The sequence below is a fragment of the Simochromis diagramma genome, unplaced genomic scaffold (assembly GCF_900408965.1).
Source record: "Simochromis diagramma unplaced genomic scaffold, fSimDia1.1 OVJJ01000669.1, whole genome shotgun sequence".
Taxonomy (NCBI): domain Eukaryota; kingdom Metazoa; phylum Chordata; class Actinopteri; order Cichliformes; family Cichlidae; genus Simochromis; species Simochromis diagramma.
This window is the reverse complement of record NW_024387458.1, coordinates 4,951,096-4,977,957: the sequence shown is the minus strand read 5'-3', so window position 1 is coordinate 4,977,957 and position 26,862 is coordinate 4,951,096. Positions and strand designations below refer to the sequence as shown.

The 26,862-nt window shown below is 41.1% G+C and overlaps 1 protein-coding gene across 4 annotated transcripts in view; it reads right to left on the bottom strand.

The window, feature by feature from the left end:
- thrab (thyroid hormone receptor alpha b) overlaps nucleotides 1-26,862 on the bottom strand; it is a 161,670-nt gene that overhangs the window by 91,183 nt on the left and 43,625 nt on the right. For 2 of the 4 annotated variants that reach the window (XM_040014018.1, XM_040014015.1), the window contains one exon: nucleotides 7,241-7,315. The exons of 1 other annotated variant lie outside the window; for it this stretch is intronic. The gene's annotated coding sequence lies outside the window, so the exon portion shown is untranslated. Of the gene's footprint in view, nucleotides 1-1,209; nucleotides 1,266-7,240; nucleotides 7,316-26,862 lie in introns of all 4 variants that reach the window. One more of the 4 variants, XM_040014016.1, reaches the window with a different exon arrangement.

Here is a 26,862-nt window from a genome sequence, read left to right as displayed (position 1 = left end):
CCGGATATGTTTAGCACATCTGGATCTAACTGAGAAACTTGGACACCACTAAGTCATGATTTATCCACATATCATCCCATTATTTAACATCTACATCCCTGTAAATTTTAAGTGAAGTCTTGTCATGTCTCTGGCTCCTAAACATTAGAGATGTAGATTTAAAAAGTGACCAAGGTTTTTTCCTTCATGGCTGCTCAGCTTTGAAGCAACATGCCCGAGGAGTGAAGGTTCATTGAACACATTTGTAGACACCAGCTTCTACTATTTTTGTTGTCATTTGTGGTACTGTACTGGCATTTATTCATTTTGACATTTTCCATTTTGGAGAGATGACTTTTGAGATAATTTCCCTTCAAGGCCACAAATACGTCACAAATACCCCTTTCTTCTTATCACAACAGAAGAACGAGATAAGCCGCAAAAGTTGAGAAGGATTCTTATTTACTCTGTCAATGAATGTGTTTGTGTCTATGCCTCACATACACACACACAGATCTGCTCAGACATCTACATCTGTGTGGGTGACAGACAGACACAGAACTGGTGGCTTTTAACTGCCATTACTGAGTAAGCCATCAGTGTGTGAAAAATAGGCCAGAGAGAAGAGTGGCAGTGACACTATGTGCAGCAATCTCAACACTTCTGCTGTGAGTGAAAGTAACGAGGAAAGAAAGCGAGCACTACAGCACTAAACTATTACTCCGGTCGCTGCTTGAAAACAAATAAAACTTCTATAGGCACCTGTTCAAATACCGGCACATGTATTCTTTCATGTATAAACAGCTCAGACTAAATGGGAATAATGAGAGTCTCTTTCCAGAATCCCTCAGGCAAACAGATTTTACCTCGAGCCAGTCATAGCTGTCATACTTTCCGAAAACAAATTCCACTGAACCTGCTAATGTGGCCATTAAAGTCAAGTCAAGCCTGTGTGTGTGTGTGTGTGTGTGTGTGTGTGTGTGCGTGCATCAGTACATCAGTCATCACTAATTTTCTTCAACTGAAATGGGAAAACAGGTACATCGGAAAATCAGTTTGTTTCTATTCCTGTAAAGAATTCTTGGCAAACAAGTTCCCAAGAACATTTCATCTTTCAATCAGGCATGACCAAGACGAAAGAGCCTTTAACGGCAAGGAAGTCACCTCTGGAGGTTTTAACAGCAATTAGAGTTTTAAAAAAGTCTATATGTAACATGGAAAGGGCTGTACCTGAAATAGCGCTTCGGTGCCTTTTCATATTCGCTCAACAAGTCTCTGGAGTTTTGCTGGAGTGAGAGAACAAAAAATCTTCATCAAGATATTTACTCATATGAGGGTGGTGTACGAAAGCACTGTCTAACATCATCTAATAGGTGAAGGCGAATGGTTCATTTTGATTTTATCCTCATCGAACTTTCTTTTCATGCTGGAAGTGAGAAACATCCTGGACATAACAAGATGCATTTCATTGTATACAGAAAACACGAGACCTCAGCCATACAGGCCTGGAGGCCGGTTGGCAAGCCAATGTGTACTCCCAACAGATTGGCGAGTGGCTGTTGGAGTTTGCTGAAAGCTGGTAGGTAAAATCAGTCACAAAGAGGGTTCTGCACCAAAAACCTCCTTGTGATTGCTTTGTCCGCTGGTAGGTACAACAGCAGCTTATAGTTTGCATGGACCATGGCAACTTGTCTACAAACACTCAATGTTGGGCCTTCCACTTCAGCATGTTTCAGAAAGTGCGACAAACAGCGCCCACAAACAGTCCAGTTTGTGTCGCATCTTTCAGTGTCTTGTGAAGAAATCTTGACAAACAAGATGCAGAAAATTGGCAACAACTATGTGCTTAACCATAAAAATCTGCTGACAACCAAAGCAATCACAAGATTCTCGGTACAGCACGTGGTACCCAGTTGTGACCACACTCTAGGGAAGCAGTGATTGCCAAAGTGCTGCCAATCAGTGTCACATGTCAATCACTGCGGTCTTCTTGAATGCCATTATGCCAATGGTTTGCTACACTTTTTGACTTGGTAATTTGTTTCATTGCCACCAACTGTATGTTTCTACCTTATCAATGAAGCCGTGCAGAACTCATAAAAAAAATTACTAGAACACATTTGCCAATAGATAAACAAAGATTACAAAGACTACAATTAGTGAGCAGCAAAGATACAGTACTGCTAAAGAAGGCATGAATCACATGAATCCACTTAAATACCATGTGGCCAGTGAACTGTTCACTACTCTTGTATATGTATCAGCAGCTGACTCAGTGTGACAAGTATGTGGGCTGACAGACTGTCACAGGAAATCAAGACATGATATTGAAATCTATTGGAAAGCATTCAGAAACATTTTTTTTAGAGGTTATTGTTTTGTCAGCAGCATAATGCTAAGAATTCATGCTGAACCTGGATTGCGACTGAACCCTAATACCTAAAAAACATAAATATTAAATCAAACAAACAAATGATGAATATGATGAATTCAAAGTAGGATCAGTCTTGGTTGAGTGACTTTGCTCGGATTTTGCAGATTACAATTTATTATGAAAAACCACATCTTATTTTTGCAAAACATGGCACTCGCATCAGATCATGCATAAATTTATACATTCAAGACTCAGTTAAACTTGCAACAGCCAGCAACTGTTGCTGAACGCTTGTTAAAAAAAGGCCTGTGCAGATGCATAACAAACAAGCAATTGTTTGAATGAGTATGCAAAGCATCAACTGATAAAACAAACACGGACTTTGACCGTTGACAACATTCAGAAATTTCCTACACATGATAACATTTAGCTCGTGTTTCCATTCATCCGTTTCTGAAGCACTTAACCAATTCAATTCCATTCATGTATGATATTATTGTTATTTAAATATTCACTTTAATTTGACCCAGCACTGTCTCCTATCCAGCGGATATATAACCGACACTTGCACTGCATGCGCACACGCCATCCGTACTCCCAGCGCTGCACATTTTGAAATGATGTTTGGTGTAAGGAGAGGCTACACACCGATCGATCGTCACCACTGTGAAGCGAGTTACTGTAAGAGCAAGGAAAGCTTTCTAAAGCTAGCATAAATGAAAAACACAAGTGGTGCGTGCAGGGAGAAACACTTTGAACTAAAGCTTTGCCATAAACATAGAAAACACACACACACACACACACACACACACACACACACACACACACACACACACACACACACAGGTATCACAATGTGTAAAGGATCCTGGAGAGCTAACGTAAGTGCAAAGCGGTGAGCTGTGTTTACAAGCACAAACTCCGCAAATGCAATAGCTCCAAGGGTACAACACAACTGTGCACGATTTTGCAACGCCGTGCAAGTAGTGGAATCTGTGCTGCAATCGGGTTTAACTTCTGACATCTGTGGTTACCACGATGCACCACAACTGCATTGTAGTGAAAACGTGTTTTCGTGAGTGGGAACGTACTGCAAGGAGAACAGACGAGATATGCAGAGTGTCCACACTGGTTAAGAGTCGTTGATTATAACGAGGTTCAAGACACTGATGCTTGAGCTTAGGCTCAAACTACCAAGTCAAATCTATTTGAAGGGCAAAACTGAAACTGAAAACGAAGCAGCGTTGGTAATCTTTCTCAACTTTTGGCTCCTTTACAAAACCAAACCTACAATCACGTATCGTCTTGCAGTGTCATTACAGCTAATAAGAGTTATAAGAAAATAAGATCTGACTGGAAATCGCCTTTAAGCTTAGTAAGAACTTTAGTAAGAACCACTTTCAAAAGGTTGAAAATTTGCGAGCGCATATATATCATTCATCAATGTAACTAAAGAGTAAAGAAAATATAACAGGACTAGATGGAGCACAGCTGGATTTTCTTATTTTCAGTTCAGCAGCTGTTCCTCTTTGCTCCAACAGAAACCGCTTCCAATAAAAGATGCCATTTTCCAACGTGGAACGCTAACAAACAGATTATACATCACTTTATTTTCCCAATTTCACTCCTGCTGCTGACATGACCGACTCGGTGCTGCATGCAACACGCTCTACGAAATGTGCATGTACACCACATGTGTGCACGAATGTTTGTGAGTACAGTACGCACTATAGCAGCTATGTCGGCAGCAGTCTTGTAGCAGCAGGTGAGATTTACGAGGTGCTAAGAACGCTTGCCTGTAGCCAAGTGATGGGAGACGGATTCGCCCTCCTCGCCTCCCTGTACCCCTGCCTAACGCTCCCCGATTGCCTCCACTTGAAGACACACAAGCACTTAAAGATACACATTCACATAAACACATGGCTGCGCTTATACATGGAGTAACCCCACCAGACAAACAAGCACACATAACCCCTGAACCTTAAAGTGTAGCTAAAGCCTTCACTGCCCCCACTCCAGTTCTCAAAGACACGCTTCCTGGGGCTAAAAACACCTTCTAAAATGTCCTGCTCACCAATTTTTCTTCCCTGCTGACTAAATCTCTCCTCCTTCACACATATTCTGGAATTACAGCATACACAGAAATGCAGTACAGTGGGGATCATTATGACAGAAAAGGCTGTCCTGACAGGGGAGCATGTTTTACAACCTGAGGCTTCTACCTTCACTGGATGATATAGAGTAGAGGGTTTCATTCTCTATTGCAGCTGCTATATATTCTATAGCTTAGGTGAGCAAGTAAACACATACTCCCATATCCAGGATGCAGAATGTGTATCAGATGGATGGCTGCTTACTGCAGGTTTGCTTTACGCTACAACAAAAATAACTTTTCTTATGACTGATGAAGGTTCTGTTTGACGAGCAAACATACCTTGTATGTTTTTGGATGCCTTTCAAAGAACCTTTTACCTTAATATTTTATTACACATGCCAAACTAATAAACCAAGTCAAATCTGCAGGATTTTCTGAGTCAAATAGGCTTTCAATCCTGGTAATGAACTGATTTGATTCAGGTGTGTTGACCCAGGGTGATATCTAAAACCTGCAGGACACCCCGTCCTGGACACCCCTGGCATACCTGGTTGTTGGACAGTTTAACCAATCTCTCAACCTGAATCACGAACTTTTGAGGATGAGCATCCTGAATGTCAGTTATTTACAGCAGTATCATAATCAGTTACAACACAAGTCAATGCTTAAAACAGACTTTTTTTTTTCCTTCTACTGGGGCATTGTTTTCGCTCAGTGGTTGAACAGGGGGCCAAATGCAGATGCCTGGTTTTGATTCTAACCCAAGGCCATCTGCTGCTCCATCTCCCTGCTCTACTGTCTCCTCTTCACTAAAATTAAGAAATAGAAGTGAGAAAAGCTCAGAGTATAAAAGAATACTTCTCCTGAGGTGTATATTGATCGCAAAAGCTACCAAACAAAGAGTCAGTCAAATGTTCAATATTCTTTTGTTGTTACAAATGCTCCGACATTACGTGTCCATCTAACATGCACACTTTCAACCTGTGACTGACAGGAGTCCCCATTCGGCTTGCAAACATCTGTCCAAACAACTCCGATGGCTGTTCTGTCTTCCTCTGTCCATGCCGCTATGCATTGCCTCCCTCCTCTGCAGGGACTTAGAGGATTAAACTGCAATTATATGCTTCCCCTTTCTCCCCAGCTGTGCAGAAAGGGGAGAGGAAGGGAGACCTTTGACCCAAAACTAATCTTTGAATGACTCAAACAAATTTAAATACAACTGTCAACGTACACAAATCCACCGTATATATTTGCATATTTATAACCTACCAGAACACTGCAACAACTAAACAGAGATATATTTTTCAGAAACTGTGAACAGAGCAGACATCAATGTCAAATGTCACATCAGTGTCAGACATGAAAAAGCAGGAAGTAGCAAGGATAGGCAGCGATCACTTCCTATATGACATTACCTTCTATACACGCAGTTGGGTATCAGCTGAGCCATCACCCGACGAGCCTGGCAGTAAAATCAGCTGATTTACTTGGATGATCAATTTATTATTTAGTGTTTATTCCAGCCAATAAGACCTTAAAAGATGTGTGGCAGCTCTGTCAGATATAAATGATCTGCAGCAGATGAATGTACTGCTGCTGATTAATATTTGTAAGACAAAGAATGGAAAATATTTTATAGACATCCCCTCCAGTCAGAAGGAAACTTAAAAGTCCCGAATATTCAGTTCTGTCATTACGACGAGACACGACTCACAGTGAAGGATGATGGCGCAAACGTGATGCAAAACAAGTGTCAAATCATCAGGTGCTTGAGCTTCTTCTTCCTCTGACAGATGAATATGTTTACATAAATCAGTCAGTCTGCACACACTTGTTAATAGTCCAATCCATGACATTAGGTGGCACATTAGTGGGTTTTTCCCTTTGGTCAAGAAGAACTGGATGAAATATTGAGACGAGAGTTGAAAATTACACGAGCAGCAGACACAGCTTGTCAAGCTAGGAACAAAAGAAACAAAGCTCCAGAATACCAATGAAGTCAGTCCCCTGTTTGGCAGTCTTTAATTAATAAAAGCAATGGTGATCTAAAGAGGTTAGACATTCCACAAAGAAAACACCCACACACATAAATAACAGTCAACGCTCTTTTGCTGTGTACTTTTAAACACTACAGAGCAATCCACAGTGATCCTACTGACATTTCCAAAAATTTAAGAGGAATTAAATGCTTGTTTTCCTCCCAATCGTTGGAAGTGGAAGCACAGGAACGCAACGTAATCATCAACTCGACATGAAAAACACCGACTGCAGAATCTATTATTTATTTCCAGTCTCTCTTGTATTGCTTTTATTCCCAATCAACCCCTGAGGGAAATATCTGGCTTTCTAGCTTCCAGCCACTCCACTGCGGAAGCCTCCAACTTTGCCTGCTTACTGTCTGGGGATCAGGTAGCGCACAGCGGGTTTCTCGAGAGCTGCAGACATGGTGTGAGAGAAAAACTCGCCATAAAGCCCTGCGGAGCAGAGGAGAGCTGCAGATTTGGGTGATGGTGCTGTGTCATTATGATAATACTGCATTGTTTTCACACAGTGAATCCGACGTGTCGAACCGTTTCTCTGTGAAAATTACATCTATGTAATCAGACCAGCAAGTGATCAGTGGGACCAAGCAGACAAAGTGGGCATGTGGGCACTGCTACAATTAGATAATGAACGGCTATACAAACAGCACCAGCTACAAGCCAGCAGCTCGCTGAGGCTCTGCTGTGTACACTCGCATAATAAGCATACATTTATTAAATACACAAGAAGACAGGCAGAACACAGCCTACCAGTCATACTGCGCGAGCGTGGAGTTAATGATTTCCCCAGGCCTCTTGCGTTGTGTAGTCCGCCTTGCCTCCGTTCTGGAAGAAATAAAAAGAGGATTGTCAGAGTGGATGAAAAGCTTAGGTGGTGGTTGGAGGATGCAGGGATAAAACATATAGAAGACAAACAAAGGTACACGGTACAAAGGCCAGTAACGGCACCTCCTTGCCCTTTGTCCTCATTCCTCAGGCTCAGTGTTCTTGCTGTCCTTTCTGTTTGTTCTCTCCTTTCCTCAATTCTTTCATTCTTTCACATTGAAGAACTAGTTTTTTCACTCCATCCTTCTTTTGACCACCTGACGTTACTCTCCTTCGACACACCTTTTTCCTCCTTTCCTTCTCATTTTCTTCTATTGTCCCATTCTTCCACTCCGTCTCACTTTCTTTTTCCTTCTCTCTCTTTTCTCTCTAACTCTTTAACTCTGGCCTCAGGAGACTTGACCTGTTTACCTCAGAGACCGACATGAAAGCCAAACATTTATGTATGGGTCTGTGTCACAGTCGTGCTGTAACGGACGCAGAAACGTCCTCCTGCAGCTAGCATAACTGGTTTTATGTTAGCTGCAGTCAGACTAGAAGTGAACGTTGAAAGTCTCGCATCAGACAGATGCTGCAGACATCTGCTTCCTGGAGCAGGCTCTGACTCTGATCTTCACCTACATATCATCTCAGGTTAGAAACTTTGTGCTACTATGCGGGCCACTTAAGTGAGATAAAAGGATCGACATCAACCCTGTATGTACACAAGCTAAAGAGCTGAATGTGGACTGGAACAGGGGGGGAAAGAACTTTAACCAATTAATTGGTTAAAAAGCAAAAGCCACTATTGCACAGCATATGGCCAGGGTTTTTCATACATAGGGGAATTTTAGCCACTAAAATTCCCAAGAGGTTTTAGTCAGAAAACCTCAGCACTGGCATTAGATATTTTTAACCAGTTTTGTAGATTGTGGTTTCATTTATTCAAGCATAACAGACACAGATTTCTGTCACATAAAGTGACACAGACCTACTGCCTTTAGTGCACACAGTCCAATCAACATTAGATGCAAAGTCACTCCCCAAAGGCCAATTTTGAGACAGGAAAACCCCTGATGATGACACTACATGCGGAGCCATAAGCCCATCTTTTGTTTTTCCTTCCTTTCTCATCTACATCCTGTCATTTCACACTTATTAATTCTTACAAACACATTTCTCCCCAAAATATTCAATTTTCCACAGATATGACACTTTACTTTATGCCTATAAAACCACAATAACTTAACAAAAGTAAACTCTGTTGCACAAGTTCGACTTTATGCAATGGAGCAGTGACTCAGCATGCAATGTCTCATTTTAATGTCTGAGGTTTAGCTGTGAAAGATGTTTAGTTCAGCTTGTCTATTCTCTAGTGACACCTAAATGAATACTTTAGCAGACAACACTATACTGTTGACAAATACATCCCAGCATCCTTGTAGCATTTCATTACAGTTTGTCTCCCTATAAAGCTCCATGAGGACAGTAATGCCCACAAGCGTCAGAATGCATACTGGTTACAACAGCTACTTGGCACACAATGACAGAGGTTAGAGGCAGAAGAGGAAATAGAAAGAGAGGAAGAGAGAAACTGAATGAGAGAGGGGGTTCAAGAACACATGAGAAAATCCCTTCATGGTAAAAAAAATAAAAAATTAGAAACAGGAAGGAAACAGAAATTTGAAAGTGTTTTAAGACGTTGAAGAAGGAAGGAAGCCCTTAATGTCTCCACGATCCCCTACGATAGGAAATGCCTGAAGTAATGCTTTTGTTTGTATGTCTCCATATGTTGAACTGACTGTACTACAAAACTGGAAAGTGTCAACAAAAAAAAGTCAGAGAATGATGTAGACAACTTTAAAGAAAGTTAAAGAAAGTTGAGATTTGGAGAAAAGCGTTTTCAGCTTCTTGAAATGGACACTTTTCCTCCTCCTCTTCTCCTCAACCTCCTCAGACAATCAGCAGCTTAGAACCCACACACTTCTTTCTATGAGGTGGCGGTGCTGCCCACTGCACCACCGTGAGAACATTGAGGTGCTGTCCAGAAAATAAAACTGACAGTGCAACATACAATGGAACAAAATCACCTCTTACATATTTAAAATATTACTGCCTGGTGGTAATATACTGTATACGCCGCGTGATTGTCTCATCACAACCATTTCATCACATATTCCATTACATTTTCACATTTTCTATTTCACTTTTTAGTTTTATTTCAGACAACGACTGATCGGCCAGTTCAGAGAACACAGTCTGTGGACATTCTGGTACTTTTCCTGCTAATTTAATCTGCTGCTTATTTAATGTCAATACTATCTCAAGTTGACATATACTTCCTAGCCTGAAGTCCACTCAATACTTTTCTCCAGAGTTTTCCACCGAGGATATTCCATCTGCTGCAGGAGGATCAATCGCTGTTGCCAAGGTCAACAATGGACTTTCACATTCAATTTTCTCAAGTGATGTTTCAGAGTATGTACTATACACTGTGAGTGAATTCTATTCATATCACCCACTACCAATGTACTCTCGATGACGTGTGTCTGCAATGGAAAGTGTGGGTTGCACTTAAAATACCACATACGAGGGAATTCCCCTCTGCTTGAACGTAAAGAATCAATTTTCCCGGAGAAACTGCTGCAGAGAGAACAGGAAGGTTGGATGGATGGATGAGGGTATGGGTGGATAATTTGATAGACTGAAGGCCCTAAAGATGACTAATTTGGCTAACAGATGAGGCCGAAGGTCATTCCCTGAGTTTGCACATGGGATCTCTGACCTTGCAGATACAGCCGAGGGGTGGACTAACAACGTGGCGGTGAAATGGATCGAGTCTATAATGGATTTTTTTTGTGTGCAAAAAAAGAAAAATGTAGTATGGGTCAGATACGTTTCACAGGCAACAGATGAACTCATTAAGGACAGCATCTTCAGACTGAAGGTCAGCTACGCAGACCTACTGACACTCAAGTTCAAGCTGCACTCCCCCACTGCAGAGCATCAGATGATAATGGATGTCAAAACAGAAGCAAAGGGAGAGCAGCAATGCACCGAGTCAAGTGCTTGGGTGTCTTCGTAAGAGGACGAGCTTCAAAGTAAAGCCTCTTCATTTTGCTAACGCTGAGCAATGCTATCGCTGCTGCCGGCGCAGCCTTTTCACCGGCCTGCCGACATGAATAGCTCCTTTTGTCACAGCGAAATTCCACTGGCAAGTTTTTAATTAGCTGGAGGGCTCTTCCCTTGTAGGCCTGTGTGGGCAAAAAATAGAGAAAAAAAAAAGAAGATGGGGCACAAGGAAGAAGGTTTCTTAGCATGAAAGAAAATGTGGAAACTGTAAGAGAACTGAATGGAGAAGCTGTGAAATTTTTGGATGATTCACACCAGGGTTTAAAAATTTAGATGTTTCTTTGCTTTGTTTTCTTAACTTTAATTGCATAATAGTGTAATCCTTAAAGTATAATATAATCTTCATATTAGGGCTGTCAACTAGTCACAATTACGTCGACTATCAAAATCGTCGACGACTAATTTAATAGTCGACGCGTCGTTTGAAGCTTTAGGACGCAGGAAGAAGTAGTAGGATTTAAGAGTGTAATAACGGACTGAAACAGAAGATGGCAGCATGAAGAAGGATGACAGCTGCCGTTAAACCCCGAAGAAGAAGCTGTGTCCCAGAATTCATAGCGCGGCCCTGCTCAGTTTCCAACAATGGTGGCAGCTAGTTAGTTTTAATGTTACTCTTATTATTCTTTCTGGGTCACAAAATAAACGTTTAACATATTTTCAGGCGAGAATGTAGCTGTGTAAACCTCAAATATCTGCTCAGTTTATCAAGACATCACATATTTTCAAAAGCACTCCGACGTTTTCGGAGACGTCTGTTACCCACCAGCTCGATAGCTAGCCGGGGGCTAGGTCACTAGCGCCGTGAGAACACCGGACTCCCGGCAAATCGTTTTCAAACCCACCGCCGTCTTTCGCTACTCAGGTTAAACACGATATATAAGTCACTTAGATAACTTAAAATGTTATTGTTTGGCTTTTTTTAGTATTTTATTTGTTCCTGATTAAATCTGTTTGGCTGAGATAGTTTTTACACAGCTGAATAAACGTCAAGCAGACAGCTGATTATCAGAAGTGTGAGATGCTCGAGAATATACTCCGGTGTCCTGTTATATTTTAGATAGCAAGGAGCAGACGGCTGAGTTTATTAAACTCCACCGAAACAATCTGCAAATTTCATTTAAATTTAATAAACTATCATCTTGTCTTTATTTTTAGTTAGCACATACCTTAAACACTTCAAGCTGTAAGCTAATGATAGTTATATAAGAGCAGATGCTGCTGGTGCAATAAGCTGTACGTTTTACGTCCAATGGATGCATGGTCTGATTAGTCAACTAATCGCAAAAATATTCGGTGACTAGTCGACTATCAAAATAATCATTTGTGGCAGCCCTACTTCATATTCAATAAAGAATACTTCATGGTATGTTCTGCATCTACAATGCATGTCCTTTGTGAATAATAAAATGATCACAGCTGTCTTGTGTTTTGCACAGAGCATGTGAAACTTTGCTGGGCCCGTGTTCACGAGTGTCCTGTGACAAGTCGGGTTTAAATCGTATGCGTGTGCCATTTGATCACATGCTTGTGCTATATTTGCGCTGACTGGACCACCTTCTTATATAGCACTAAGCCAACCTCAGTGCAATGTCACATACTGCTGAGCACTTTAGGATGTGGGTCGAAACCGTATGCGCAGATCTGATTGAACCAAAGCCAAGGACACATCAGGCCATATGTTCAGCAGCTTTCACCATGGACTGCCTTCAATTACCTACTTTCTTCTTTGCTTCAGACGGCACATTCTGAAGAATCACCTCAAACTTAAAGGTGTAGATTCTTTAACTATGAAATAACAACATAGCAAACTTGAAACCGGCAACTTCCTGTTTCCTGTTAAAGGGAACCTATTCGGCTCATTTTCAACTGCATGTTTTTATTCTTAAATAACTAGCTTTGCATGATTCAGAGTTCAAAATAGAAGTATCTGCTTTCATTGGCATCGTACAGACCTAAGAGCAGAAAAATCTGTCAGAGACAGTGCTTACAGCAGTCTGTCTCTGACTCTTAACTTTGCCTGTGTTCAATATGAGCATCCTCTACTGTAACAGTATACATATGACAACAAATAAGGAAAACCAAATTAGGTTGCCTTTAACAAAACAAACACAGATGCCATAAGTAAAAACAATACGAGCGCGGTAATTAACCCCTTAGCAGTCGGACGTACCGCCCACGGTACGTCCGACTCCTAACCCTTTTAGGCAAAATTTGTAGGACTGCTAAGGGGTTAAATGTAGCATAGATACCTACGACATTGCAAGAAGATCCAGATGTCCAAAGAGACGGAAAAGCTGTGGGAGGTGTTTAAGGTTCTAATGTTCCCAAGCTGTATGTGACCTAAAGGCATAATGTCGTAAAGTAGCTTCCTGGCAAGAATATTTAATTATGTGATCTCAATTATCCATCCAAGACTGGAAGGGTGCCAGAACATCCAAATGCGGATACTTCGATAAGATCGCTCATATGCTGACTCTTGTGCTCACCATGACGGATCGCTTGATGCCTATCTGACCCACGCCTGCCCTCCATTCCCCTACATCATGTCAATAATAACACAATAATAAGAGCACAATAATAATTTGTGCTTCTTTAATTTAATTCTTTGCTGTCCTTTCTCTAGTTCTATGGGATTTTATTTTTTGTCCTTTTTTTCACAAAGCTGTCTGGCTGAAATAAAAAACGAATTAATATCACTGCCACATCTTTACACTTGCAAATGAAAACTAAAACCTGATTCATAAATTCCTTTATGCTGTTCTAACAATCTGGCTGCAAACTTTCACTATAGTAAATTGTGGGATTTTATTTTACAACTAGTGGTATTTGCCAATTATTAAAAACAATCACGTGCAATGATGCAAGAGCACAGGCACTGGAGATGCGAGGCTTGTGGCCAAGAAATTTTCATGCAAGCTGCAAGAAATGCTGCGTTTTGCAGGATTTGTGCACCCGTTGCTTCTGGCGTGAAAGTGTGAAAAATCACCAATGTGATCTCCCCAAATAAAATGTCCACACTGATCCCAAGGAAGTTTAAAACAGAAGCAGAAAAAGTCCTCCCACTTCAGAGGACATTCAACCGAAAACATCTTGAGGGTAAATTCTGTCAGTGGGCCCCAAGTTCAACGCGGCGCCCCCTCCTCTCTAGTGGCAAATGTAAGGCTTTGAACTGCCGACTGGGAGGGGTGTGGGGAATTCACTGGCCTGTCAGGACTGAGTAATGGTGGATGGGAAAGATCAGATCCTGCCTCGCTGTTCTGCCTTCAGGGAGAATTTTATGACATAGCAGACCGAGCCACGCCAGGCTAAACACTGCATATTATAAAGAGCTCAAACTCTGAGTGTACAAAGTGTCACATTAACATATGGAAAACCAAAATATATCTTCTATAAGATCTTTTATTTAGAAAATTGGAATCAACAATTGGCAATTTTGAATGCACAAGTTGCAGAAATGGTCTTCACATACATGAAGAAGAGATAAGAAGCAAAGAGTAAATTGCAGTACTTAGGATAGAGCTTAAGGAAAGAAAAAAAGGTCTAATGAAGACCCTACTAATGCAGTGTATGTGCAGTGTAATATCAATCTGCAACAGACTGATATTAAGCAGACGCCCCTGTTAATAGCTTTGTGGAGTGTGCATGAGCAGGGCTCCTTTAGTTGTCTAATCCCACACTTGACAACAATGCTATCTCCTCCTTCCACTGCACTTAACCTTGACCCATCTCACTTACTCAAAATAAGAAGGAGAGTCAATCTAACATCTGGAAAAAGACATGCTGCAGTGTAGACCCACACTGTGCACACACTAATGGCATAAAGGCAGAATTCCATCAAACAATTGCAGCGATTTAACAGCATCCATGCCAGCAGCCTGAGGGATCACAAACTTGTCTGGCAAAGGTATCCGGATATCCATTATTACAGAGAGTCGGGGAGTGAAAATGGACTGGCATTCAGATACTACAGTACTCAGGGTGATTCAGACCAAGTTCCATTCACACAGCTTTTTATTATATGCAGTTTAAAGGTTGTATGTACCTCTCACACATGAGCGCCTTAGGATCATCTATAAACTTGCATGGATGTGACAGTGAGAACATGCAAGCTCCACACTGAAAGCCCACAACCAACGCAGAATCTGCTGTGTGCTCAAAGTGATAACCACTACACCACGATCCCATCCAAATAGTGCAATGCACTGCGAAATGTGTGCAGTTGCAATCTTCTGTAAATTGTCACTTGGTAGACAGTTGGTCACGAAAGAAAAATGAAAAGTGGTTCATTTAAAATTTCATATGAACTGTTTGTCCCCACAGTTATCAATTCCTTTGATCCGTTCTGGCATGCTTTTCTAACAGTTGCACATTTACATCAAATGCATGGCGATGGAGGTTTTGCACACCTGAGTTGAATTCAAGCTGTTTATGTTTAAAAAAAAAAGAAGAAATTCTCATCTGTGTTCAGACTCAGAGATAATTAAAAAGCCCTGTTCAGGCTGGAGACCTGTGCAGGCCTGCTGTTCATGTCCTCTCACAGCAAAATAATCAATAATGAATGATGAAAGAATGTGGAATGTGAGAAGAACTCATAATCCGCACTGTATCGATACCATCTAAAAGCATGCTGTAGTGTAACTCTTCAATATCCAAGGTTAAGGATGTCATGGTGCATTGCTACATCTAGCCAGAAGCATTCGTGCCTAAATCTAACCAAACAGCAGAACAAAACCTGTGTCAAAAAGCGAACTGAAACAAAGGAAATATAAACTTCCCAAATATGACATAAGGCCCTTTGTCGCAGTTTTATATTGCTGGATGTGTTTGCCTTCAGTGTTTAATACTGCAGCATTTGGTGCTTCATGTCGACCATACCAAAGGACACTGCGTGTATCATTTAGAGGATCCAGCATCTTTGAGAGTGCTTCATGCTGAGTCACAGTTAGTATAAAATGCCTTATCCAGCTAAATTAATTCAAATTTTAAACAAACAAAACTAATAAAAACTAAATGTACACAGCTGTAGTAATCAGTTCACACAAAGTTTACACTTTTGGCTCCTTTCTGGGACTTCAACATTCTCCAATTCTTGTATATATGAAAAGTTAAAAGGAGGAAGAGCAGTGGAAAGAACCGCCCAGAACACAGTGGGCAGGAAAAGATATGACCTCGATTAGGACATATAGATCACAAATAAAGTTATCTACATGCAAAGAGGCTTGCAGCAACGTAAACTTGCAGGTTTTCCTGTTTCTGTTTTAACCAGCTGCAATTTATGTTAATTATGGATAAGGGAAATTGTTCCATTGTGCAGCTTTTACATGCATTTTAAAGCAGAATGTCATTTGGATTTGAATGCACACTTTGCTATGAAACTGGAGATATTGCCTCTGATGTCAGGAATCAATAATAAAGCCAGCTGTGAAGAAAATAATTTTACATTGATGTGCATGCTAGAAACTATCCTCGCACATTTAAGAAAAAGGAAAACACAGAAAATGTTCTACCAAATACATCTATGTCGATCTATTAAGATTACGAATAGATTGGGTTGGGGCTCGAGAAAGTGTCATTCCAAGGGCGGTCGTTTAGCCTCGGTCTAGAAGACTAGGTTCACTGTACGAGCAGTCGTAAAATTCACAGCTCTCAGGGAGAGGATGACTAACGGGAGATGGGGAGGGGGTGGCAATAAGGAGCGATAGAAGGAAGAGGAGTCAGAGAGTGACACAAGGCTTTGCTGATGAGAGCCTGCAGAGCTGCATGGTTCAAGGAGACAGAAAGAGGGTAGTGCGAAGGTCATGGCAAATAAGGAGAAGACACTGGAACAGGGCTTGACAGAAGGAAAATTTACTGCTGGTCAAGCTGCATATAGCTTTGCTCCAGTGCCCTTGACACTGTATTAGAATGAAGTATGTGCTGGGAAGAGGAGTAAGGGAGAATGGAGGCTACAGAAAGAGCAGCATTTCTGTATATTGTATTGAGATGTAAAAAACATCACACCAGTAGCTGCACCACTGATCAAACACCGTGATTTTTCTTCTATGAATCTGCAGTTTATTTGTATAAGGATATGGACCAATGCCACACAACACAGCAGTTATAGTCCAAACTAATTTGCAGAGCTTGTTCGTAGATTGGCTGTTGTGATGTCCACAATGCCCTCATTTAAGCTTCAGCCAGTACAAACAAAGCCTGACAGGCATAAAGAATGGGTCCAGGAGATAATTAGGTTATGTTTATGTTACGTTATGTTGACCCATATAGTAACACAATATATCTAAAACACACTGACAGAGACTGCAAGGAGCTGTCAGTGTGTTTTATATGCTGTGTGTAGCTCTTTAGCTGATCTCATGTATGAAATATGTACGTGAAAGAATGTGTTTGTCCTCATCGAAGGGGAACTGATCATTTTAATCTCCAAGAGAGCGTCTTTAGTCGAGTGTCAAATTAAAGCTATATTCAAAATCTCAGTTGAAACTCCTTGTATGTTTACTATTGGACTTTTTTTCCAAATGAAATCTGCAGTTCCACCTCTCAAGTGTAATTAAGGAGAAGAATTATGACAACTATGGATATTTCGCAAGCACACAGCTAAGAAACAGCCCCCTTACTCTTCCACTCCAAACAGAATAAAACAAAAATCTCAAAGCTTTAGAGAAACTGAAAGGCCTTTTTTTTTTCTATAGAAAATTTTTTCTGCTAAAAAATGAAAAATAGATATTTGCAAAATTCGGATTAAATGTGTATTTTCCCTGGTTAATGTGTGTGGCGGGGCGTGGTCTGCAGCGCCGCTGCAGGGGAGGCGGACGCACCTGAGCGGCACCCGCAACCACGCCTCGCCGCCTTTACATCTGTGCTATCTATGCTGTTGTGTTGGTATGTGTCGGGCTGTAAGCTGAAAAGCTACAGCCGTCTGTGTGCGTCAGCAACCGTGTGTGAAAAGTGGTCCATAAAGAGATGCTGTAAAGCGTGTTCATGCAAACATCGTCGGGTCTGCCGTGATATGTTTACAATGGGACTTCTGCTCCTGAACCTCTGCGCACAGCGTCTGCAAATCGGGGCTTTCATCTTTACCCAGGACTGTAAGCTGTCGTCTGTGAGGCGTGAGTGGTGTTTGTTTTTAACATAGATCATGGTGGAGAACAGCTGCTGACGTAATGTGGATCCAAAGATCCATAATTGGCCTACCTGGGGTTGAAAGTCTCGATAAATGCACGGCGTTTTGGCGGGTATACCGGCTTCCGCGAGTGTGACGCTTATTTTGAGCGATGAAAAAAATAATAGAATATAATATTTTTTTATTTCAATATCACAATAATCTTCCAATTTAGAACTACAAGTTAAAAAAAGAACTAACATAAATAAAATACACTTCAGCTAAATACTTCTAATTTATTTTCCCAAACCACGCGGAGCCGCACTATATGGACTAGAGAGCCGCATGCGGCTCCGGAGACGCAGGTTGCCGACCCCTGGACTAGACGTTAGCTGGAGCCAGAAATATTAGTCGATTGAAAATATAATGTTTAGTTTATCAGCGCATAACTGCAGGTACCAGTTTTAACTTGTTACACTGGCCACTGCCCGGGGCTGCAGATGGCTCTACTTCCCTCTCTCTGTGAATGAAGGTTGTATGTGCATGTGTCATATCTAACATCTTATTAACATGAAACGAGAACAACAGCTCAAAATATTTGTTTGCGTGTTTAACTTTGTCCATTCAAAGTGTGAGAATTCTTTTTCTATTGTTTTAACAGCTATTAAATTATTCGGCAGGAACATCTCGAGCACAGACGTAAAACTGATCTTATTTAACTCTCTCAAAGGAAAAAAACACATTTTCTGGGGCTTCCAGTGAAATCATGATATCAATGTAACCGAGTGCATATGTATTTAGAAATGCATTGATTGAGCTTCAATTGATTGATTGAGACATGAATCGGATGATCATGAGCAATCTTGGCCCCGACTACTGACTGGCAGGTCAGCTTCCCATATCTCTGTCCCTTTCATTAACACTCAGCACTCGCACATCGGTGCAGGCACACACTTGTTAGCTTACAAACTCCTCAGTGTGAGTGAAGACACAAAGCTCGCTAAGGTAAACCACAGAGGGACCACCATGAAAACGTTTGTAACAGCAAACCTAATCAAACACTTAAAATCACCTCCACCCAGCTGACAAACTGTAACTCACTGCAGGGGGGAGTTATACAGTTGAATAAGTTCTTTTATTACATTTATAACAGTTTGCATTGAAGAATAGTTGATTTTTGCTTATATGTGCAGTCAGTTCTTAGAAATAAAACGGCAATCACACTTTTACAATCAATGCATCTCTACATAGGGTCTGAAACTTCCTGTTTTGTGAGTCAGTTATTGCTGATACATGTTAAAAAGCTAACAAACAATAGCCAGTGGTTTTGAAACTGCACTTTGGTGTAACTGTATTTCCTTTTTTGGATCTTCAGGGCGATCGTTTGACCAAAGTCTGCTCAGAAATGATTGGTGCACAGAACTCAGCTACAGATCAGCTTTTAGTACGAAAGATCCTGCTGGACCTTCAAACATAGTTGTCTGCACTATCGCAACAGCAGTTCTATAGGCTTTTGTGCCTATGTAAACCAAACTCCCCTCCATCTGTGCAAACCTTGAATTTATAATCCCACAATGACCACATAATTCAGGAAGAAAAAAGGAAGGAAGACGCACAACAGGTGCATGACAACAGCTGTGTCCGACCAAAACTCAAGACATGCGTCAAATAACACCGGCCTCAGTGCCCAACCCGGAACAGAAGCTATCATCGGGAAGGCTAAATGCGATTAGTGTCTGGTGGTAATCTAGGGCCTATTCATTCCTGCTTAGAGTAGGTGACACATTTGATACAGAGGATTAGCCCACCTCTCCTCACTGTGCAGGGGAGGGGAAAATCAAAGGACAGTGGGAAGCGGTTGAAAAAGGGGAAGGAAGTGCGCGGAAGAAGACGAGGGGAAAAAAAGAAACGAGAGCAGAAGCCAGGAGTCCAACACTTCCATAATTAAAGCAGACAGTTCCTTTGTGCAGCCATGTCATTAACATAACCCAGCATGCTGCAGTTCTTCAGTTAGTGCCTTAAGAACATATGTGATGAGAGGCTGGGAGACTTGAAGACTCGTCTGATGCTGCAGATTCCACCACATGATGACTTTAACATTCAAAAGTTTGCTGACTGTAATTTCACAAATCCAACTAACCTTTGAAACGTCGCCACATGTACCCAGAGCACACACGACTCACTGCATTCACGTGGGCATCTGTATAGAAGCCACTGTTTTTAAGCTTTGATACATATGTGCATAATAAACTCCCTTTTAAATCCGTGACGTTTTATAGCACAATCAGTGACAATTAGGAGTTGACGTTTGAGGTCATTCGCCGCATTCAGCCACACAAAACAGCGAGAAACCATGTGACTCACCACATGTTGTCACACATTGCAAAGGATACGCTATCTCTGTGTTTATCGCTGCATAATAAGAAAACTCTTCTCCCCATTCTCCATTTTTTTGATAAACTGAAACTGTCCTCCTTTCCGCTGTATCAACAAACACACATGCACAGAGTGACGCACTGTTCACATCACATTTTCTGTAGAATAGACCCCGGGGACTGTGATGTCACTCAGAAAAGCAGAAGTGGAGTATCTACAGATTTTTAAGAGTAGCCATGCGTACAAGAAATCACACCATGAATGAAGCAGCAAGCTTTAATGCTGGAGTTCTGATAAATACATAATCAGTCTGTATTAAATACATTATTCAAACCTAAAATACGTGCACAAACATAAATACACCCTTAAAATGGCAGCATTAATGTAACCACATGAACCAACCACACTGAACACTGCTTTCATTTTCTTCACGAAGAAGAGCCGAGTCTGACAGATGTTTCTAGAGAGCAAAGATGAAAGAGCTGGAGCAAAACTCGAATCTAAACCACACAAGCATAGCCCACTTCATGTAAATCTGCATCCACGTTTAAACCTGAAGCAACTAAATGTTTACCTAATGTTGTGATACTGAGCACAATAAGCTTTTAGTGTACTGAATGGTAAATAGTAAAATGGCTTGTATTTGTATAGCGCTTTACTTAGGCTACGTCCACACGTACGCGGGTATTTTTGAAAACGGAGATTTTCCGTTTTAAAAAATAATCCCGTCCACACGTAAACGCAGAAATGAAGGAAAACGCTGCTAGGAACATGCCAAAGCAACAGGTGGCGATATATTCCTAACCGTGTAGAAATGTTGGCCAATCAGAAGTCTAGAAGCCTCGGTGGGAAATAGTAAACAAAGATGGGGCATAGAAGCAGAACTGAGTCGTATGTGTGGAGGGACAGTAACTGTGTGTGTGTATATGTAAGCATTTAAACACTGCAGAGAGTACAAGTAACAGTAACAGTATTGTAGAAATTCATTTCACCGAAACAATAACGTGGCGCACACCTTTGACGCTGCGTTTTCTGCGTTTTTCTCGTCCACACGTAAATGCAAAAACTGAGTTTTCAAAAATATCCACCCTGGCCGGAGTTTTTAAAAATCTCCGTTATCAGTGACCGAAAACGCCGTTTACGTGTGGACGAAAGGTGCAAACGCATAGAAAAATCTGCGTTTTCAAAAATACCCGGGTACGTGTGGACGTAGTCTTAGTCCCTAAGGACCCCAAAGCGCTTTACACTACATCCAGTCATCCACACATTCACACACTGGTGATGGCAGCTACATTGTAGCCACAGCCGCCCTGGGGCGCACTGACAGAGGCGAGGCTGCCGGACACTGGTGCCACCGGGCCCTCTGACCACCACCAGTAGGCAACGGGTGAAGTGTCTTGCCCAAGGACACAACGACCGAGACTGTCCGAGTCAGGGGCTCGAACCGGCAACCTTCCGATTACAAGACGAACGCGCAACTCTTGAGCCATGATATACACGACATATTGAAATACTGGTTATTTTTTTTGAACTGCAGTGCAAACTCATACACAAGGTTTGTAACGCATCTCTGTTAAATTGTAAAGGTCAACCCGTTGTTGAGTTTTCATTTGTCTCTGAGCTCTTACGATACTGACGGCATGACGGGGGCCAGGTAAAAAGATCAAAACTTCTGCCTGCAGGTCCACAGTAGAGGCAAACTAACTGTGTGGAAATCCTGAAAACTACCTCAACTAAACTTCACTGCATATCCAGAGTTTTAACCCTAATGCAGAATATTTAAAGTCCTGTCAGAAGCTACTGTGACGTTACAATTGCTTCAAAATGCTGTTCTTGGACTCCCGGCTAGTACATCTAAATATGAATGTATTGGTCCTTAGAGTCACTCTACAGAAAATCTGTGATTCTATCCCAATTTATTTCCTCAGAATCACCTGGTTTAAAAATATAAAATAAAACAATACAGTAACTATAGCAAATCCAATAAAATAATGCAGAACTGTACTTTTGTATGATAAAAAATTTCAGTTGTTTGAGTCGTACTCATCCCTCCTTTCTGACACACCGTCACATACGTACATACCACCTTAATTGAGCATTACATCGATGCTCAACCCAATATCCAACGTTTCTACGGGATCTTTGGAAAAACACAAACAGATGGAGAAAGAATCCGAGTTCATGTTAGCGCATGGGATCGCTGAACCAGCAGACTCCAGCTCTGTTAGCGGGCTGACGAGGCTGATAATTCAGATTCTATACTGACCTGACTGTTACCAAGCGCCATGCATGCAAGGACCGCGCTGATCAGGTAGGAAGAGCAAAATCTGTCACCAAACTAGACCTTTTAATAGGTTATCACACTATTGCAATTGTTGTCCTACTCTACACGTTCAGCGTCTGTCTGCGATATTTGAGACATAAAAAAAGTAAAAAATGAAGCTCTTGGACTACAGTTGGGTTTTCGCATGCAAAACATTATCGCTTTAATTACCACCAGTGCAATCCTTTGGTCAGAGTCTGTTGTGTCTAAATGTGTACATGAATAGCATTCTACATTATACACATCAGTTTACAGGGGTCTTGTTTTTTTAAGTGGCTGTGACAACATTAACCGGAACCTTTCAGATAATACTGAGCTCTTAAACTGGAAAGTGCTTCAAGCTGTCAATCTTAATCTCAATGGGAGATGTTTACAGGAAGGACATGCAAAGCGGCTGAGATGCTCACTTTACGGAAAACTCCAACATACAAAACCTTAACTTCACAGATCTGTATGTCAGCAAAATTATGTTATCAACAGAAATCCCCACCACACACACACACAGACTGTGTTAAGCACTTTCCTGTTTATAGCTTTGAGCTTGGTTCTTTTCAGATGCGGGGGGGGGGGGGGGGCTATTTTGTGGCTCTTTCCATACTTGAAAGTGCAAAGCAGAGAAATACAAGGTTTCACTCTCTTTCAAGTTTTGCATGTGCCAACTTTGGTCTCTGCAGATACAATTACAAAGAGGAAGAAACGGGGCAAAACTGTGGTGCAAAAGTTTTACGAGTGTGATAAACCAACACAGAGAGTAGGTGAAGTTTGCATGAGGCTGCAGTTACACTACAGAAAACAGCGGTTGGAGACCATGATGAGCACGTGACATCGACTTTTCAATCTTGAAGCTTGTTCATTTTATTAACGACCAGATTTTTAGCAAGAGGCTTTGCAACTGAGGAGCAGCCACAGTCCTGAATGAAAACATCAACCCTGAGCTGAATGTCATTCACGTCACCATTCAAATTAGAACTTGCAGTTCATTATGCTGTAAAACACATTAAAGATTTTTACATATTTATTGACACTGAAGCTCCAAAATCTGTTGATCTCCATAGATGGAATAAGATGCCTCCTTCCCTGCATAGAAATGCACAACCTGCATGATTGCCTTGTGGCCAAAATTGGTCACCACAACAATTTGCAATCAGTCCCAAACACTAAAGAAATCCAATGCAATCACTCACCAACCACTGGTTTTTCACAGTCACATCGAGCTTGCCATTTTATTTTTACTCTAGAGTGAGCGAGGCCTAAGAAACAGTGGGTGTGGGGCAATAAGTGAAAGGAAGCAAAGGTGAAACATAAAGAGGTGCAGAAAAAAGAAAGACAGAACAGACAGTAAGAGTCATAATGGCGATCTCCAGAGGTGTGGACTCGAGTCACATGACTTGGACTCGAGTCAGACTCGAGTCATTAATTTTATGACTTTAGACTTGACTTGAAAAAATGTTCTAAGACTTGTGACTTGACTTGGACTTTAACACCAATGACTTGGGACTTGAATTGGACTTGAACCGGTTTACTTGGAAAGACTTGATATTTTACCCCAAATATAAAATTTAACATGCATATTATATAGAGATTGAAAATGTGACGTCATTCACGGGTAGAACCGCAAAGGATTCTGGGAACTCGTGGCAAGCGGTACTAGCGCACGCAGGCTTTCAATTGAAATCAGTCACACAGCGATAAAAAGAAACACAAAAATGTCAAGAAGCTGTTGTATTATTAACTGCAATAGCCGGTCGCATGACAGCCACGGGAAGCCGACGAGTAAAGAGATCGGTTGTTATCGGATTACGTCGTTGAAGAGAAATTGTTCGAGCCATGTTTCCGAAGTAACAAAGAGGCGACTGGATTGCAGCCATTCAAAGACCAAATATAACGTCCCAGAACACTCCAGCTCACAGGTTAGTCTGCTCCAAGCATTCCACAAAGGTCGGTGTTTTTTAGTAGTTAATACGTCATTTTCTTAACATAATTGGTGATATAGGTTACAAGCAAGTCTGGCGCTGAACAGAAATTGTCGCGCTATGCTCCTTTGTTTATTGTGCATAAATAGTGAATTGTCCTGACACAATATTGTGTTTCGCTTCTGTTATTATGGTACATTGACAAAAACATATACTTTTATTCACAGGATAAAACAGGTTTTTTGTATCACTAATTGCCCAGTAAGATTACAGCATACAATATTATTGTCACTGCTACATTTCTGTGATGCTACCAGAAATTATTTCCACTGCTAATTAATTACCATTGAGCTCAAAGGTCCTATTAATAAACGGTTAACGAATGTGTATTTATGACGACGATTTGTGAGACTGGTAAACTTATGATACGTACGATGGTCTTTCGTTCTACACGGTGCATTTCAAGGTCCTGCACCCATCCGTTGGTAAACTGTACCTGGGCTTGTTGCAGTGACCTGAAGTTACTAAACTTCATGAGTGTGTGCACTCACTCCAAGAACCGTATAATTATAAATATGCATATAAATATGCTACGATGAGATAGCTGACTTCATCTAACTATCAAATGTTTTCCAGGCTACGTTGGTGATGCAGTTTTTTTTTTAATGTGTATGATATTTTTGTCATGCGATTTTAAAGCCGGTCCTACAACCGCATCCAAGAATAACATGCAGCTTATCTCAGAACCGTCGGTGAAAATTATTCTTGGAGCTAGGTTTAATTGAGCTGCATTTTAAAGAGGTACAATTTCACAATTTGTGTATATTTTCTAAGTTCACTATTTTGTCATGTGTTGAGAAAAACACAGATTTAAAAATTACATGGTCTAATATTTACATTTAGCATATAACTGCAACATTATTTTTTCGTTGTTTTTTTTTTAAAGACTCGAAAGGACTTGAAATTCAAAGTTTCAGACTTGTGACTTGACTCGGACTTTTACACCAGTGACTTGAGACTCGACTCTGACTTGCCTGACATTACTTGAGACTTGACTTGAGACTTGAGGATAAAGACTTGAGACTTACTTGAGACTTGCAAAACAATGACTTGGTCCCACCTCTGGCGATCTCCTCCAACTTTTGTAACATTTTCTTTTGTCTTTCTTAAAAAATGTCCAAAAAGACGACCGTTCTTATGTAAACTATGAAGCTGCATGTATGGACAGAAAATGACTTTTTAAAACAAATCAGAAAGAACATGTCATTTGTTTAAACAACCTTCATATGAGTTAAAACAGAAACACATGTTCTCGTCAAACCCTTGGCAGCAAGAGTGTGTTAAAAGCTGCGAGAGTAGAAATTTATACTACCAGAGATATATCATAATTTTTCAAAAAAGGAAAGCTACCGTTAACATCTAGCTGGGTTTTTAGTCATTTGCATTTTTACAAATTTGTATGCTTTTAAATGTGCTTATAGAGGACCATTCATCTTATTTCTCGCAAGAGGAAAACCTCAAAGAGACGCTGCCTTTGGGTCGAAGTTCTGCAATTGCTTTGCCACAGTCGGCTTTGAGCCTACTTTCACATCTACTGTCAGACACACAGAAAATAGCAACAACAGGGCAGTGAAATGATTTTAACCTACTGCAAATGCAAATCATTTTACTTAAGATGGTTAGTGCAGTGTGCTTCAACTCGTTGCATTTAGAATATTGATGTTCATGAGGTTCGACTGGAGCGTTTAATTCAGGTTGCACAACTGGAAAAAAAAATAGATATGTAAAAACAGAAATTGGCAGGGTTTTGGCAAGAAAATGATGAAGTGCAAAAGCAAATTAAGACAAATGATTGGCCAATACAGTTAACTGAAAGACACACAAATCAATCACTGTTTGAGTTTGTTTTTTATTATCCAGTAAGTGTATCAGCAAAGTGAGTCAGAGGGTGACTGGAAAATCACTGCAAGACAGCTGCACTTCTGCTTCTCACCATATATTCTCCTATGTAATAAAATTGCATAACCCTCTGGCCACGCGGCAAGGCCCCGCCCCACTCTATAGGGAACATCTTAAAGAGCACACCCACCCACCCCTATGTCAGAATAAAACAAATCACTTTGCTTCACTTAAAACTTGAACTCTTTAGCAGAACATAGTGTAAACACAACCTTTGTCTTTGCTTATCTCCTCCTTTGAACGCCGTCCTGGTGTGTACAGTCCAGAATTATGGACTTCACCATGATATAAGGCAGTTTACCTTGCTGCCTATTCTTCTATGCACGCAGCTCCGTGCCACGATACAGCAAGATCTTCAACAAGTGAAGCCACAGACATCGGCCTGTGTCAGAGCCGGCTGCAGGTCAGATGTAACTGTGGCCTTTTACGTCTAACAGTGTTAAAGAGGGAGCCGCAGGGGGTAATTAAAAGGAAGATCAAAGTAGCTAATAACAGGCGCTCTCTGAACGCACAGATATTTTAAAAGCCTTTCTGCTTTATCACGAAGCAGATTTGCAGAGGCGCTGTGCAGGGGAGCAATGAGTTAAAGGGTTTAGGTGAAATTCATCTTGAGACACTTAAAAGGATGATTTTAGCATTTCAGCCTTCAGCTTCTGAAATGCTGTTATTAATTTTTGTATTTTTTAACCCTCAGACAGAGTGAAGCTAGCTGCTTCCAGTAACGAATGAAGTCTGAGGACGTGCAATCCAAAGTGGACGTTTGAAG